The sequence below is a fragment of the Equus caballus genome, chromosome 1, assembly GCF_041296265.1.
Source record: "Equus caballus isolate H_3958 breed thoroughbred chromosome 1, TB-T2T, whole genome shotgun sequence".
Lineage (NCBI taxonomy): Eukaryota > Metazoa > Chordata > Mammalia > Perissodactyla > Equidae > Equus > Equus caballus.
This window is the reverse complement of record NC_091684.1, coordinates 80,422,461-80,439,019: the sequence shown is the minus strand read 5'-3', so window position 1 is coordinate 80,439,019 and position 16,559 is coordinate 80,422,461. Positions and strand designations below refer to the sequence as shown.

The window sequence follows — 16,559 nt, the reverse complement described above, 5'->3', positions numbered from 1 at the left end:
AGGGCGCTACCCTGCAGGGAGCGACGCGCGGCCCGCCCCGCCCGCCACCCCGCCATCCCCGCAGGAAGCAGGCCACAGGTGCCCTGGGTCTGCTCTGGCAGGAAAGTGGGGCCTACGGGAAAAGGGAAACACGAGGATATTCGCTCCCAGGATGATTGCTGAACGGTGAGAGGATGGAGGTTGAGGTCCTCTCTTCCTGCTCTGCCCGCATGTCCCAGCTTCTCCACAGCGAGCAACTATTGCTTTCTGTCTGCGGTGGGGAAGAGACGGGCCACCTTGATGAATTCCCCCTTGAAAATGTAAAAGTCCGTGCATCTGAGGCAAGTCTCCCTCTCCTCCTCCCTGTCATCCCTGCCTCCTCCCCTGGAGCAAACTCCTCCCGCTTCCCGGATCCCCTTTCCGCGATAGTCTGCGCGGGACACAGGCAGGGGAAGAGCAGACTTTCAAAGCTGCCCGAGCCGCACGATATGAAAGCTCAAGCCAAGGAGCCAGGAAGGGCTGGCCGCTGAGGACGGAAATGTCCTCTCGGGGGACTCGTCATTCACTCCTTGGCAGACAGAGGCCAGGAGGGGGGCAGGACAGAGTGAGGCACCTGAGTGAGGGGACACCAAACCCTGGGCCAGCGCAGCAAGATTCCTAATCCTTCCATCCAGTCTGTTCAGAATCAAAACGGATGCAAGGGATCCACGAGGAGCCAGACACCGACCTTTCAAACGAAGGCAGGACCCCCCCCAAAAAGACAAAAGCCAAGACGGAGACGGAGCTGTATCCCAGCCGGGGAGCGGGGGGAGGCGCTTGAAACTTAGACACTTGGGGAAGGGGACGTCTTTAAGAAAGACAACACAAAGGACCCGTACCAACTCCGGTGCGGAAACGAGGGTTTTCGCGAACGACGGTATCAAGGACAGCCAGGTACCGACTTGGAGAAGCTGACACACGGCGCAGGCATCAGAAAATCCAGAAGCCGTCCCGCTGGGATGGATGGCCAGGCCCGGAAGGCCTCTCTCGAGCCCAGTGGGCCCCGTCCTTCTGTAGGTGCTGTTTGGGAGAGGCCTGACCCGGGGTCTTTCCTAGATGGGCTCTGGAAGACGGAGGGGCTGCTGGCAGCTTGCTGAAGCTGTCCGGGCCTCCGCAGCCCGGAGCGGGATCCGTTCCATCGCACACCCCACGACCTCAACTGCTTGGGTGCCGCGCCGCCGAGTGGACCGCAGGTCTCTCAGGAGCCTGGCGGGTGGGAAGAGGCCGCCGAGGACAGAGGGAGCCCGCCGGACGAGGGCGGCGTCGGGGGCACGGCCACGCGGGGCCGGCCCCGGTTGGCCCTGGGTTCCCGTGGGGCCGCGAGGTGGAAGGGCTGGGCGGCGGCGGCGGCGGCGGCGGCGGCGGTGGCCGCGGCCGCGGGGCACTCGCGCGGCTGGACAGCGTGGGGGCGTGGCGGGGCGATGGGGCGACCGGTGAGGAGGGAGGAGGGGCGGGAGGAGCGTGAGGGAGCGGCGCTGGGGCCGTTGGGGGGGCGCAAAAGGAGAGGGAGGCGGCGGGAGGCAAAAGCCTACAGCACCCGGTATTCCCAGGCGGTCTCCCATCCAAGTACCACCAGGCCCGACCCTGCTTAGCTTCCGAGATCAGACGAGATCGGGCGCGTTCAGGGTGGTATGGCCGCAGACGCTGAGGCCGCCGCCGGCGCCCCCAAGAAGCCTCCGCGCGCGCGCCGTCGCTGCCCCTCAGACGGCGTCGCCACCGGCGTCAGGACGCGCGCGCCCGAGCCCTGTGACGGCACCGGCCGCCCGCGTCCCCTGCGCCCCGCGCTCCCCGCCGCCGCCCGCCTGCCACTGCCTCCGCCGCCGCCGCCGCCGCCGCCGCCGCCGCCGCCGCGGCCAGCCAAACCCCTGCCTGCCTGCCCCGCCCTGCCCTGCCCCGCCCTGCGCCCGCCCAGGGCGCGGGAGGCCTGGCCACCTGGACTGTGGGCGGGCGGGGCGGCCCGGGCCTCTCCCGCCGGCCCCGGACGCTCCAGGCCTCCTGTCCCCCCGCATCCCGGCGACGGGTCGCAGGCATCCGGCTGCTCTGCTCGGGGACAGGTGGCCCGGGGCGTCGGCGCGCGCCGGCGCTGGCGCGGTCACACGGGGCCCCGGGCCGGCGAGGCCTCCGGCCCGAGGCGCCTCCCAACGAACCCGGGCCCAACAACCCCCGGCGGCCGCCGCCCGGCCCGGCCCCAACTTGCCCAAATCCAGCTGGAGCCACCGGCGCGACCAGAGGGCATCACCGAAAGCCCTCCGGCGGTGCGGGGCGCGGGGAGACCAGGGCGGGCCACCCTTCCCCGCCCTGCCCCGCCCCGCCCACGGGACCCGGACCGCGCCCTCAACCCCAGGCCCTGCGGCCACCCTGGACAGCTCCTGACTGACCGACCTGAGAGACACAGAGACAGAGACAGAGACAGAGGCAGAGACAGAGAGATTGAGAGGATCCGAGACACGGACCCAGACAGACACCCCGGGACAGACACAGACGCTCACGCTGACACAGAGAGGCCCTGCCCAAGAGGCAGCTTCCCCACAGGAGGGCGGTGGTGCCTGAGCTGGGCCCGGGCAAGGAGCGGGGGCCCTGGGCTGGCGATCACCCCTGGGGCCCTGGGACGGCAGACAGGGTCTCAGGAGTGCAGCGCTCCTGGGATCCCTGTCCCGCGACCCGGACGCCCAGGAGCCACGGACAGGCAGCCGGGCTCGGCTCGCTCTCGCTCTCGCTCTCGCTCTCGCTCTCGCTCTGTGTGTGCGCGTTTTTGTGTGCGCGTGCGTGTTTGTGTGTTTCTTCTTTCTTCGCCTCTTCGTTCTGGCTCTTTTCCTCCTTTCTGCGGGGCGCCCCCGGACTTCCTGAGTTGACAGAACGAGCAGCCAGAAAAGCCAGACACGGAGAACTTCGCCCCGAGAAACCAACGCAATCTACCAGACGTACAGAACCCCCTCCCCGACGACCACAGCGGCCCACAGTCTGCTCGAGCGCAGGTAGACATTACCCAGGCTCCCCACAGGTTAGCTCACCCGTTAAGTCTCCTTAGTTTTACCAAGATGGCTAGCACGTCGAGGATGGACGGATGAGCGCCACGGTGTGATTACGGGGAGGGAAACGCACGTCGGAACACCCGTTGGTGCCTCCCGACGTCACCGGTATCCCCGTCCCGAGACCTCTGGGCTTCAGGGTTCTGGGCCGCAGCCCTCTCCCGTCGTCCACCCGGGATCCAGTGCACGATGTCTGCACTGCCCATCTCAAGAGTTTGGGCCCCGTGGGCGTCTTGGATCCCGCGGGCGGGACCCCGGGACGCGAGGGAGAGGGAGGCCGGGGGCCGGGTGGGGGGCGGGGGCGGGCTGGGGGAAAGAGAGCGACGCCATCAACGCATGTCCGACCAGGACTCCTGCTGTGCCAGGCTCTCCATTTCCCACGGCACCGCGTCCCGTCGTCGGGGACGCCGCTCCGTCGGGACGTGCTGGTCTGCCGTCGGTCCTCCCGTCCCAGGCACGAGGCGGCGAACTCCCCCAAAGGCAGAGATTTTGGCACCTGCGTCCTCGGCTGCTGGGTCCGGCCCCAAGCAGGCACGCGCCGCAGGTGCCGGGCGAATGTCGGCGGAAAGCACTATGCTCACAGGGAAGGACGGCAGACGATGAGCGCGCACCAACCAGTGCCGCGCTCCGTGCTGAGCGGTGTAGCCCGTGCTCCGCTTCCGCGCTCGCAACAACGCCACCGACGAGGCACTAACAGGACCCCTTTCCAACCAGATGAGGCAACTGCCGTTCAGGGAGGGCGAGTCCCTCGCAGGAACGGCGGCTCCCTGCTGCCGAGCCTTCGTTTGAGACCAAGCCTCCGGGCCCGCACTCCGGGAAACTTACGGAGACACAGCCCCAGTTCTCCCAGCAGAACACGCTCATCGGAGGTCAGATTGGGGGAGCCGTCGGAACCAGAACCACCCAGGGCGCTACCCTGCAGGGAGCGACGCGCGGCTCGCCCCGCCCCGCCACCCCGCCGCCATCCCGGGCAAGCAGGAAGCAGGCCACAGGTGCCCTGGGTCTGCTCTGCAGCAGGGAAAGTGGGGCCCACGGGAAAAGGGAAACACGAGGATATTCGCTCCCAGGATGATTGCTGAACGGTGAGAGGATGGAGGTTGAGGTCCTCTTCCTGCTCTGCCCGCATGTCCCAGCTTCTCCACAGCGAGCAACTATTGCTTTCTGTCTGCGGTGGGGAAGAGACGGCTTACCTTGATGAATTCCCCCTTGAAAATGTAAAAGTCCGTGCGATCTGAGGCAAGTCTCCCCTCTCCTCCTCCCTGTCAATCCCCGCTCTCCTCCCCTGAGCAAACCCCTCCCGCTTTCCCCGGATCCCCTTTCCGGCGATAGTCTGCGCGGACACAGGCAGGGGAAGAGCAGACTTTCAAAGCTGCCCGAGCCGCACGATATGAAAGCTCAAGCCAAGGAGCCAGGAAGGGCTGGCCGCTGAGGACGGAAATGTCCTCTCGGGGACTCGTCCACTCCCTCTGGCAGACAGAGGCCAGAGGGGGGCAGGACAGAGTGAGGCACCTGAGTGAGGGGACACCAAAACCCCAGCCAGCGCAGCAAGATTCCTAATCCTTCCATCCAGTCTGTTCAGAATCAAAACGGATGCAAGGGATCCACGAGGAGCCAGACACCGACCTTTCAAACGAAGGCAGGACCCCCCCCCCCCCAAAAGACAAAAAAGCGAAGACGGAGACGGAGTTGCACCAGCCGGGAGCGGGGGGAGGCGCTTGAAACTTAGACACTTGGGGAAGGGGACGTCTTTAAGGAAAGAACAACACAAAAGGACCCGTACCAACTCCGGTGCGGAAACGGTGTCGCGAACGACGGTATCAAGGACAGCCAGGTACCGACTTGGAGCTGACACACGGCGCAGGCATCAGAAAATCCAGAAGCCGTCCCGCTTGGGATGGATGGCCAGGCCCGGAAGGCTCCTCTCGAGCCCAGTGGGCCCCGTCCTTCTGTAGGTGCTGTTTGGAGAGGCTCGACCCGGGGTCTTTCCTAGATGGGCTCTGGAAGACGGAGGGGCTGCTGGCAGCTTGCTGAAGCTGTCCGGGCTCTGAGGCCCGGAGCGGGATCCGTTCCATCGCACACCACGACTCGACCAACTGCCAGTGCCGTGCCGGCCGAGTGGACCGCTAGGGTCTCTCAGAGCCTGGCGGGTGGGAAGAGGCCGCCGAGGACAGAGGGAGCCCGTCGGACGAGGGCGGCGTCGTGGGCACGGCCACGCGGGGCCGGCCCCGGTTGGCCCCGTGGTTCCCGGGGCCGCGAGGTGGAAGGGCTGGGCGGCGGCGGCGGCGGTGGCGGCGGCGGTGGCCGCGGCCGCGGGGCACTCGCGCGGCTGACAGCGGTGGGGGCGTGGCGGGGCGATGGGGCGACCGTGAGGAGGGGAGGAGGGCGGGAGGGAGCGTGGAGGGAGCGGCGCTGGGGGCCGTTGGGGGGGCGCAAAAGGAGAGGAGGCGGCGGGAGGCAAAAGCCTACAGCACCCGGTATTCCCAGGCGGTCTCCCATCCAAGTACTAACCAGGCCCGACCCTGCTTAGCTTCCGAGATCAGACGAGATCGGGCGCGTTCAGGGTGGTATGGCCGTAGACGCGAGCAGCGCCGCCGGCGCCCCTAAGAAGCCTCGCGCGCGCGCTGTCGCCTGGCCCCTGTGACGCGCCGTCGCCTGGCGTCTGTGACGCGCGCGCCCGGAGCCCCCCAGACGCGCACCGGCTCGCGTCCCCTGCGCCCCGCGCTCCGCCGCCCGCCGCTCCGCCTGCCACCGCCTCCCGCCGCCGCCGCCGCCGCCGCCGCCGCCGCCGCCGCGGCCAGCCAAACCCTGCCCTGCCCCGCCCCGCCCCGCCCTGCCGCCCGCCCAGGGCGCGGGAGGCCTCGGGCACCCCGGGGACTGTGGGGCGGGCGGGGCGCAAGTCTAGGGCGCTCTCTCCCTGCCGGCCCTCGACGCTCCAGGCCTGTCCGCCCGCTATCCCGGCGACGGGTCGCAGGACATCCGGCTGCTCTGCTCGGGGACAGGTGGCCCGGGGCGTCGGGCGCGGCCGGCGCGTCGGCGCGTCAGCGCCGGGGCCCGGGGTCGGCGAGGCCCCCTCCGGCCCGAGGCGCCTCCCAACGAACCCCGGGCCCAACAACCCCCGGCGGCCGCTCCGGCCCGGCCCCAACTTGCCCAAATCCAGCTGGAGCCACCGGCGCGACCAGAGGGCATCACCGGAAAGCCCTCCGGGGCGGGCGGCGGGGCGCGGGGAGACCAGGGCGGGCCACCCTTCCCCGCCCCGCCCCGCGCCCCGCCCACGGGACCCGGACCGCGCCCTCAACCCCAGGCCCCGCGGCCACCCTGGACAGCTCCTGACTGACCGACCTGAGAGACACAGAGACAGAGACAGAGACAGAGGCAGAGACAGAGAGATTGAGAGGATCCGAGACACGGACCCAGACAGACACCCCCGGACAGACACACAGACGCTCACGCTGACACAGAGAGGCCCTGCCCAAGAGGCAGCTTCCCCACAGGAGGGCGGTGGTGCTTGAGCTGGGCCCGGGCAAGGAGGCGGGGGCCCTGGGGCTGGCGATCACCCCTGGGGCCCTGGGACGTGCAGACAGGGTCTCAGGAGTGCAGCGCTCCTGGGATCCCTGTCCCGCGACCCGGACGCCCAGGAGCCACGGACAGGCAGCCGGGCTCGGGCTCGCTCTCGCTCTCGCTCTCGCTCTCGCTCTCGCTCTGTGTGTGTGCGCGTTTTTGTGTGCGCGTGCGTGTTTGTGTGTTTCTTTCCTTCTCTCTTCGCCTCTTCGTTCTGGCTCTTTCCTCTTCTGCGGGGCGCCCCGGACTTCCTGAGTTGACAGAACGAGCAGCCAGAAAAGTCAGGACACGGAGAACTTCGCCCGAGAAACCAACGCAATCTACCAGACGTACAGAACCCCTCCCGGACGACCACAGCGTCCAGCCCGGCTCGAGCGCAGGTAGGGACATTACCCAGGGTCTCCCACAGGTTAGCTCACCCGTTAAGTCTCCTTAGTTTTACCAAGATGGCTAGCACGCCGAGGATGGACGGATGAGCGCCACGGTGTGATTACGGGGAGGGGGAAACGCACGTCGGAACACCCGTTGGTGCCTCCCGACGTCACCGGTATCCCCGTCCCGAGACCTCTGGGCTTCAGGTTCTGGGCCGCAGCTCCCTCCCCGTCGTCCACCCGGGATCCAGTGCACGATGTCTGCACTGCCCATCTCAAGAGTTTGGGCCCCGTGGGCGTTCTTGGATCCCGCGTTGGAAAGGGGACCTCGGGACGCGAGGGAGAGGAAAGGGCCGGGGGGCCGGGGTGGGGGCGGGGGCTGGGGAAAGAGAGCGACGCCTATCAACGCATGTCTGACCAGGACCTCGGCTGTGCCAGGCTCTCCATTTCCCACGGCACCGCGTCCCGTCGTCGGGGACGCCGCTCGTCGGGACGTGTTGGTCTGCCGTCGGTCCTCCCGTCCCAGGCACGAGGCGGCGAACTCCCCCAAAGGCAGAGATTTTGGCACCTGCGTCTCGGCTGCTGGGTCCGGCCCCAAGCAGGCACGCGGCCCGCAGGTGCCGGGCGAATGTCGGCGGAAAGCACCGTGCTCACAGGGAAGGACGGCAGACGATGAGCGCGCACCAACCAGTGCCGCGCTCCGTGCTGAGCGGTGTGCTCCGTGCCCCCGCCTTCCGCGTTCGCAACAACGCCACCGACGAGGCACCAACAGGACCCCTTTCCAACCAGATGAGGCAATCGCTGCTCAGGGAGGGCGAGTCCTCGCAGGAACGGCGGCCTTTGCTGCCGAGCCTTCGTTTGAGACCAAGCCTCCGGGCCCGCACTCCGGGAAACTTACGGAGACACAGCCCCAGTTCTCCCAGCAGAACACGCTCATCGGAGGTCAGATTGGGGAGCCGTCGGAACCAGAACCACCCAGGGCGCCACCCTGCAGGGAGCGACGCGCGGCCCGCCCCGCCCCGCCACCCCGCCATCCCGGGCAGCAGGAAGCAGGCCACAGGTGCCCTGGGTCTGCTCTGGCAGGAAAGTGGGGCCCACGGGAAAAGGGAAACACGAGGATATTCGCTCCCAGGATGATTGCTGAACGGTGAGAGGATGGAGGTTGAGGTCCTCTCTTTCCTGCTCTGCCCGCATGTCCCAGCTTTCTCCACAGCGAGCAACTATTGCTTTCTGTCTGCGGTGGGGGAAGAGACGGCTTACCTTGATGAATTCCCCTTGAAAAATGTAAAAGTCCGTGCGATCTGAGGCAAGTCTCCCTCTCCTCCCTCCTGTCATCCCCGCTCTCCTCCTGAGCAAACTCCCCTCCCGCTTTCCCGGATCCCCTTTCCAAAGCATAGTCTGCGCGGACACAGGCAGGGGAAGAGCAGACTTTCAAAGCTGCCCGAGCCGCACGATATGAAAGCTCAAGCCAAGGAGCCAGGAAGGGCTGGCCGCTGAGGACGGAAATGTCCTCTCGGGGGACTCGCTCCACTCCCTGGCAGACAGAGGCCAGGGGAGGGGGGCAGGACAGAGTGAGGCACCTGAGTGAGGGGACACCAAACCCTGGGCCAGCGCAGCAAGATTCCTAATCCTTCCATCCAGTCTGTTCAGAATCAAAACGGATGCAAGGGATCCACGAGGAGCCAGACACCGACCTTTCAAACGAAGGCAGGACCCCCCCCCCCCCAAAAGACAAAAGCGAAGACGGAGACGGAGTTGCATCCCAGCCGGGGAGCGGGGGGAGGCGCTTGAAACTTAGACACTTGGGGAAGGGGACGTCTTTAAGGAAAGACAACACAAAAGGACCCGTACCAGCTCCGGTGCGGAAACGAGGTTTCTCGAACGACGGTATCAAGGACAGCCAGGTACCGACTTGGAGAAGCTGACACACGGCGCAGGCATCAGAAAATCCAGAAGCCGTCCCGCTTGGGATGGATGGCCAGGCCCGGAAGGCTCCTCTCGAGCCCAGTGGGCAGCCCCGTCCTTCTGTAGGTGCTGTTTGGAGAGGCTCTGACCCGGGGTCTTTCCTAGATGGGCTCTGGAAGACGGAGGGGCTGCTGGCAGCTTGCTGAAGCTGTCCGGGCCTCCGCAGCCCGGAGCGGGATCCGTTCCATCGCACACCACGACTCGACCAACTGCTTGGGTGCCGCTGGCCGCCGAGTGGACCGCTAGGGTCTTCAGAGCCTGGCGGGTGGGAAGAGGCCGCCGAGGACAGAGGGAGCCCGCCGGACGAGGGCGGTCGGGGGCACGGCCACGCGGGGCCGGCCCCGGTTGGCCCTGGGTTCCCGTGGGGCCGCGAGGTGGAAGGGCTGGCCGCGGCGGCGGCGGCGGCGGCGGCGGCGGCAGCCGCGGCCGCGGGGCGCCCGCGCGGCTGGACAGCGGTGGGGGCGTGGCGGGGCGATGGGGCGACCGCGAGGAGGGAGGAGGGGCGGGGAGGGAGTGCGGAGGGGAGCGGCGCTGGGGCCGTTGGGGGGCGCAAAAGGAGAGGGAGGCGGCGGGAGGCAAAAGCCTACAGCACCCGGTATTCCCAGGCGGTCTCCCATCCAAGTACTAACCAGGCCCGACCCTGCTTAGCTTCCGAGATCAGACGAGATCGGGCGCGTTCAGGGTGGTATGGCCGTAGACGCTGAGCGGCTGCCGCCGGCGCCCCTAAGAAGCCTCGCGCGCGCGCGCTGTCGCCTGGCCCCTGTGACGCGCCGTCGCCTGGCGTCTGTGACGCGCGCGCCCGAGCCCCTGTGACGCGCACCGGCCGCCCGCGTCCCCTGCGCCCCGCGCTCCGCCGCCTGCCGCCTGCCTGCCACTGCCTCCCGCCGCCGCCGCCGCCGCCGCCGCCGCCGCCGCCGCGGCCAGCCAAACCCTGCCCTGCCCTGCCCCGCCCCGCCCTGCCCCGCCCCGCCGCCCGCCCAGGGCGCGGGAGGCCTCGGGCACCCCGGGGACTGTGGGCGGGCGGGGCGCAAGTCTAGGCGCTCTCCCCAAGCCGGCCCCGGACGTTCCAGGCCTCCCGTCCGCCCGCATCCCGGCGACGGGTCGCAGGACATCCGGCTGCTCTGCTCGGGGACAGTGGCCCGGGGCGTCGGCGTGCCGGGCGCGTCGGCGTCAGCGTCGGGGCCCCGGGCCGGCGAGGCCCCTCCGGCCCGAGGCGCCTCCCAACGAACCCGGGCCCAACAAATTTCGGGCAGGCCGCCGGCTCCGGCCCGGCCCCAACTCTGCCTAAATCCAGCTGGAGCCACCGGCGCGACCAGAGGGCATCACCGAGCCCTCCGGGGCGGGCGGCGGGGCGCGGGGAGACCAGGGCGGGCCACCCCTTCCCCGCCCCGCCCCGCGCCCTGCCCACGGGACCCGGACCGCGCCCTCAACCCCAGGCCCCCCGGCCACCCTGGACAGCTCCTGACTGACCGACCTGAGAGACACAGAGACAGAGACAGAGACAGAGGCAGAGACAGAGAGATTGAGAGATCCGAGACACGGACCCAGACAGACACCCCCGGGACAGACACACAGACGCTCACGCTGACACAGAGAGGCCCTGCCCAAGAGGCAGCTTCCCCACAGGAGGGCGGTGGTGCTTGAGCTGGGCCCGGGCAAGGAGGCGGGGGGCCCTGGGGCTGGCGATCACCCCTGGGGCCCTGGGACGTGCAGACAGGGTCTCAGGAGCAGCGCTCCTGGGATCCCTGTCCCGCGACCCGGACGCCCAGGAGCCACGGACAGGCAGCCGGGCTCGGGCTCGCTCGCTCTCGCTCTCGCCTCTCGCTCTCGCTCTGTGTGTGCGCGTGCTTGTGTGCGCGTGCGTGTTTGTGTGTTTCTTTCCTTCTCTCTCTTCGCCTCTTCGTTCTGGCTCTTTCCTCTTTCGCGGGGCGCCCCGGACTTCCTGAGTTGACAGAACGAGCAGCCAGAAAAGTCAGGACACGGAGAACTTCGCCCGAGAAACCAACGGTCTACCAGACGTACAGAACCCTCCCCGACGACCACAAAGGCCCACAGTCTGCTCGAGCGCAGGTAGGGACATTACCCAGGGTCTCCCACAGGTTAGCTCACCCGTTAAGTCTCTTAGTTTTACCAAGATGAAGTAGCACGCCGAGGATGGACGGATGAGCGCCACGGTGTGATTACGGGGAGGGAAACGCACGTCGGAACACCCGCGTCTCCCGACGTCACCGGTATCCCCGTCCCGAGACCTCTGGGCTTCAGGGTTCTGGGCCGCAGCCCTCTCCCGTCGTCCACCCGGGATCCAGTGGCACGATGTCTGCACTGCCCATCTCAAGAGTTTGGGCCCTGTGGGCGTTCTTGGGATCCCGTTGGAAAGGGGACCCTCGGGACGCGAGGGAGAGGAAAGGGCCGGGGGCCGGGTGGGGGGCGGGGGGCGGGCTGGGGGAAAGAGAGCGACGCTCATCAACGCATGTCTGACCAGGGACCTCGGCTGTGCCAGGCTCTCCATTTCCCACGGCACCGCGTCCCGTCGTCGGGGACGCCGCCTCTCGTCGGGACGTGTTGGTCTGCCGTCGGTCCTCCCGTCCCAGGCACGAGGCGGCGAACTCCCCCAAAGGCAGAGATTTTGGCACCTGCGTCCTCGGCTGCTGGGTCCGGGCCCCAAGCAGGCACGCGGCCCGCAGGTGCCGGGCGACGTTCGCGGAAAGCACTATGCTCACAGGGAAGGACGGCAGACGATGAGCGCGCGCACCAACCAGTGCCGCGCTCCGTGCTGAGCGGTGTGCTCCGTGCCCCCGCTTCCGCGCTCGCAACAACGCCACCGACGAGGCACTAACAGGACCCCTTTCCAACCAGATGAGGCAACTGCCGTCAGGGAGGGCGAGTCCCTCGCAGGAACGGCGGCCCTTGCTGCCGAGCCTTCGTTTGAGACCAAGCCTCCGGGCCCGCACTCCGGGAAACTTACGGAGACACAGCCCCAGTTCTCCCAGCAGAACACGCTCATCGGAGGCCGGGGGGATTGGGGGAGCCGTCGGAACCAGAAACCACCCAGGGCGCTACCCTGCAGGGAGCGACGCGCGGCCCGCCCCCGCCCCGCCACCCCGCCATCCCGGGCAAGCAGGAAGCAGGCCACAGGTGCCCTGGGTCTGCTCTGGCAGGGAAAGTGGGGCCCACGGGAAAAGGGAAACACGAGGATATTCGCTCCCAGGATGATTGCTGAACGGTGAGAGGGGATGGAGGTTGAGGTCCTCTCTTCCTGCTCTGCCCGCATGTCCCAGCTTCTCCACAGCGAGCAACTATTGCTTTCTGCCCATGGTGGGGAAGCAGACGGCTTACCTTGATGAATTCCCCCCCTTGAAAATGTAAAAGTCCGTGCGATCTGAGGCAAGTCTCCCCTCTCCTCCTCCCTGTCATCCCCGCTCCTCCCCTGGAGCAAACTCCCCTCCCGCTTTCCCGGATCCCCTTTCCGCGATAGTCTGCGCGGACACAGGCAGGGGAAGAGCAGCCCTCAAAGCTGCCCGAGCCGCACGATATGAAAGCTCAAGCCAAGGAGCCGTGAAGGGCTGGCCGCTGAGGACGGAAATGTCCTTCGGGGGGACTCGTCCACTCCTCTGGCAGACAGAGGCCAGGAGGGGGGCAGGACAGAGTGAGGCACCTGAGTGAGGGGAGTCACCTCAAAACCCTGGGCCAGCGCAGCAAGATTCCTAATCCTTCCATCCAGTCTGTTCAGAATCAAAACGGATGCAAGGGATCCACGAGGAGCCAGACACCGACCTTTCAAACGAGCAGGACCCCCCCCCCCCAAAAAGACAAAAGCGAAGACGGAGACGGAGCTGGTATCCCAGCCGGGGAGCGGGGGGAGGCGCTTGAAACTTAGACACTGGGGGAAAGGGGGACGTCTTTAAGGAAAGACAACACAAAAGGACCCGTACTAACTCCGGTGCGGAAACGAGGGGTTTTCGCGAACGACGGTATCAAGGACAGCCAGGTACCGACTTGGAGAAGCTGACACGGCGCAGGCATCAGAAAATCCAGAAGCCGTCCTGCTTGGGATGGATGGCCAGGCCCGGAAGGCTCCTCTCGAGCCCAGTGGGCCCCCGTCCTTCTGTAGGTGCTGTTTGGAGAGGCCTGACCCGGGGTCTTCCCTAGATGGGCTCTGGAAGACGGAGGGGCTGCTGGCAGCTGAAGGAAGCTGTCCGGCCTCCGCAGCCCGGAGCGGGATCCGTTCCATCGCACACCACGACTCGACCAACTGCTTGGGTGCCGCGCCGGCCGAGTGACCGCTAGGGTTCCCCAGGAGCCTGGCGGGTGGGAAGAGGCCGCCGAGGACAGAGGGGAGCCCGCCGACGAGGGCGGCGTCGGGGGCACGGCCACGCGGGGCCGGCCCCGGTTGGCCCTGGGTTCCCGTGGGGCCGCGAGGTGGAAGGGCCGGGCGGCGGCGCGTGCGGCGGCGGCGGCGCAGCCGCGGCCGCGGGCACTCTCGCTGGCCGGGACAGCGGTGGGGGCGTGGCGGGGCGATGGGGCGACCGGTGAGGAGGGAGGAGGGGCGGGGAGGAGCGTGGAGGGAGCGGCGCTGGGGCCGTTGGGGGGGCGCAAAAGGGAGAGGGAGGCGGCGGGAGGCAAAAGCCTACAGCACCCGGTATTCCCAGGCGGTCTCCCATCCAAGTACTAACCAGGCCCGACCCTGCTTAGCTTCCGAGATCAGACGAGATCGGGCGCACCCAGGGTGGTATGGCCGTAGACGCTGAGGCCGCCGCCGGCGCCCCTAAGAAGCCTCGCGCGCGCGCGCTGTCGCCTGGCCCCTGTGACGCGCCGTCGCCTGGCGTCTGCGACGCGCGCGCCCGAGCCCCTGTGACGCGCACCGGCCGCCCGCGTCCCCTGCGCCCCGCGCTCCGCCGCCCGCCGCCCGCCCGCCACTGCCTCCCGCCGCCGCCGCCGCCGCCGCCGCCGCCGCCGCCGCGGCCAGCCAAACCCCGCCCCGCCCTGCCCTGCCCCGCCCTGCCCCGCTCTGCCGCCCGCCCAGGGCGCGGGAGGCCTCGGGCACCCCGGGGACTGTGGGCGGGCGGGGCGCAAGTCTAGGCGCTCTCCTGCCGGCCCCGGACGCTCCAGGCCTCCTGTCCGCCCGCATCCCGCGACGGGTCGCAGGACATCCGGCTGCTCTGCTCGGGGACAGGTGGCCTGGGGCGTCGGGCGCGTCGGCGCGTCGGCGCGTCAGCGCGTCGGGCCCCGGGCCGGCGAGGCCCCTCCGGCCCGAGGCGCCTCCCAACGAACCCGGGCCCAACAACCTCGGCGGCCGCCGCTCCGGCCCGGCCCCAACTTGCCCAAATCCAAGCTGGAGCCACCGGCGCGACCAGAGGGCATCACCGGAAACCCCTCCGGGGCGGGCGGCGGGGCGCGGGGAGACCATGGGCCACTCCTTCCCCGCCCCGCCCCGCGCCCCGCCCACGGGACCCGGACCGCGCCCTCAACCCCAGGCCCCGCGGCCACCCTGACAGCTCCTGACTGACCGACCTGAGAGACACAGAGACAGAGACAGAGACAGAGGCAGAGACAGAGAGATTGAGAGGATCTGGAGACACGGACCCAGACAGACACCCCCCGGGACAGACACACAGACGCTCACGCTGACACAGAGAGGTCTCTGCCCAAGAGGCAGCTTCCCCACAGGAGGGCGGTGGTGCTTGAGCTGGGCCCGGGCAGTGGAGGCGGGGGCCCTGGGGCTGGCGATCACCCCTGGGGCCCTGGGACGCAGACAGGGTCTCAGGAGTGCAGCGCTCCTGGGATCCCTGTCCTGCGACCCGGACGCCCAGGAGCCACGGACAGGCAGCCGGGCTCGGGCTCGCTCTCGCTCTCGCTCTCGCTCTCGCTCTCGCTCTGTGTGTGCGCGTTTTTGTGTGCGCGTGCGTGTTTGTGTGTTTCTTTCCTTCTCTCTTCGCTCTTCGTTCTGGCTCTTTTCCTCTTTCTGCGGGGCGCCCCGGGACTTCCTGAGTTGACAGAACGAGCAGCCAGAAAAGTCAGGACACGGAGAACTTCGCCCGAGAAACCAACGCAACGGCTCAGACGACAGAACCCCCTCCCGACGACCACAGCGTCCACAGTCTGCTCGAGCGCAGGTAGGGACATTACCCAGGGTCTCCCACAGGTTAGCTCACCCGTTAAGTCTCCTTAGTTTTACCAAGATGGCTAGCACGCCGAGGATGGACGGATGAGCGCTCACTGGTGTGATTACGGGGAGGGAAACGCACGTCGGAACACCCGTTGGTGCCTCCCGACGTCACCGGTATCCCCGTCCCGAGACCTCTGGGCTTCAGGTTCTGGGCCGCAGCTCCCTCTCCCGTCGTCCACCTCCGGGATCCAGTGCACGATGTCTGCACTGCCCATCTCAAGAGTTTGGGCCCTGTGGGCGTTCTTGGATCCCGTTGGAAAGGGGACCCTCGGGACGCGAGGGAGAGGAAAGGGCCGGGGGCCGGGGTGGGGGCGGGGGCGGGCTGGGGAAAGAGAGCGACGCCATCAACGCATGTCTGACCAGGACCCTCGGCTGTGCCAGGCTCTCCATTTCCCACGGCACCGCGTCCCGTCGTCGGGGACGCCGCCTCTCGTCGGGACGTGTTGGTCTGCCGCCGGTCCTCCTGTCCCAGGCACGAGGCGGCGAACTCCCCCAAAGGCAGAGATTTTGGCACCCTGCGTCCTCGGCTGCTGGTCCGGCCCCAAGCAGGCACGCGGCAAAGCCCGCAGGTGCCGGGCGAATGTCATGGAAAGCACTATGCTCACAGGGAAGGACGGCAGACGATGAGCGCGCACCAACCAGTGCCGCGCTCCGTGCTGAGCGGTGGCACTCCGTGCTCCCGCTTCCGCGCTCGCAACAACGCCACCGACGAGGCACTAACAGGACCCCCTTTCCAACCAGATGAGGCACCGGCTGCTCAGGGAGGGCGAGTCCCTCGCAGGAACGGCCCTTGCTGCCGAGCCTTCGTTTGAGACCAAGCCTCCGGGGCCGCACTCCGGGAAACCCTTACGGAGACACAGCTCCAGTTCTCCCAGCAGAACACGCTCATCGGAGGTCAGATTGGGGGAGCCGTCGGAACCAGAACCACCCAGGGCGCTACCCTGCAGGGAGCGACGCGGCCCGCCCCGCCCCGCCACCCCGCCATCCCGGGCAAGCAGGAAGCGAGGCCACAGGTGCCCTGGTCTGCTCTGGCAGGGAAAGTGGGGCCCACGGGAAAAGGGAAACACGAGGATATTCGCTCCCAGGATGATTGCTGAACGGGTGAGAGGATGGAGGTTGAGGTCCTCTCTTCCTGCTCTGCCCGCATGTCCCAGCTTCTCCACAGCGAGCAACTATTATTGCTTTCTGTCTGCGGTGGGGAAGAGACGGCTTACCTTGATGAATTCCCCCTTGAAAAATGTAAAAGTCCGTGCGATCTGAGGCAAGTCTCCCTCTCCTCCTCCCTGTCATCCCCGCTCTCTCCCCTGGAGCAAACTCCTCCCGCTTTCCCGATCCCCTTCACTCGATAGTCTGCGCGGACACAGGCAGGGGAAGAGCAGACTTCTCAAAGCTGCCCGAGCCGCACGATATGAAAGCTCAAGCCAAGGAGCCAGGAAGGGCTGGCCGCTGAGG

At 68.0% G+C, this 16,559-nt stretch overlaps 4 non-coding genes across 4 annotated transcripts; all 4 read right to left on the bottom strand.

The window, feature by feature from the left end:
* Positions 1–1,543: 1,543 nt before the first annotated feature.
* On the bottom strand, positions 1,544–1,661 carry LOC138919253 (5S ribosomal RNA). Its single transcript, XR_011429275.1, has one exon. It is a non-coding gene; the product is annotated as a 5S ribosomal RNA (ribosomal RNA).
* A 3,845-nt stretch (positions 1,662–5,506) lies between these two features.
* On the bottom strand, positions 5,507–5,625 carry LOC138919240 (5S ribosomal RNA). The gene has a single exon (XR_011429247.1). It is a non-coding gene; the product is annotated as a 5S ribosomal RNA (ribosomal RNA).
* Positions 5,626–9,521: 3,896 nt separating this feature from the next.
* On the bottom strand, positions 9,522–9,640 carry LOC138919223 (5S ribosomal RNA). The gene has a single exon (XR_011429223.1). It is a non-coding gene; the product is annotated as a 5S ribosomal RNA (ribosomal RNA).
* Positions 9,641–13,565: 3,925 nt separating this feature from the next.
* LOC138919153 (5S ribosomal RNA) lies at positions 13,566–13,684 on the bottom strand. Its single transcript, XR_011429115.1, has one exon. It is a non-coding gene; the product is annotated as a 5S ribosomal RNA (ribosomal RNA).
* Between the last annotated feature and the right edge of the window lie 2,875 nt (positions 13,685–16,559).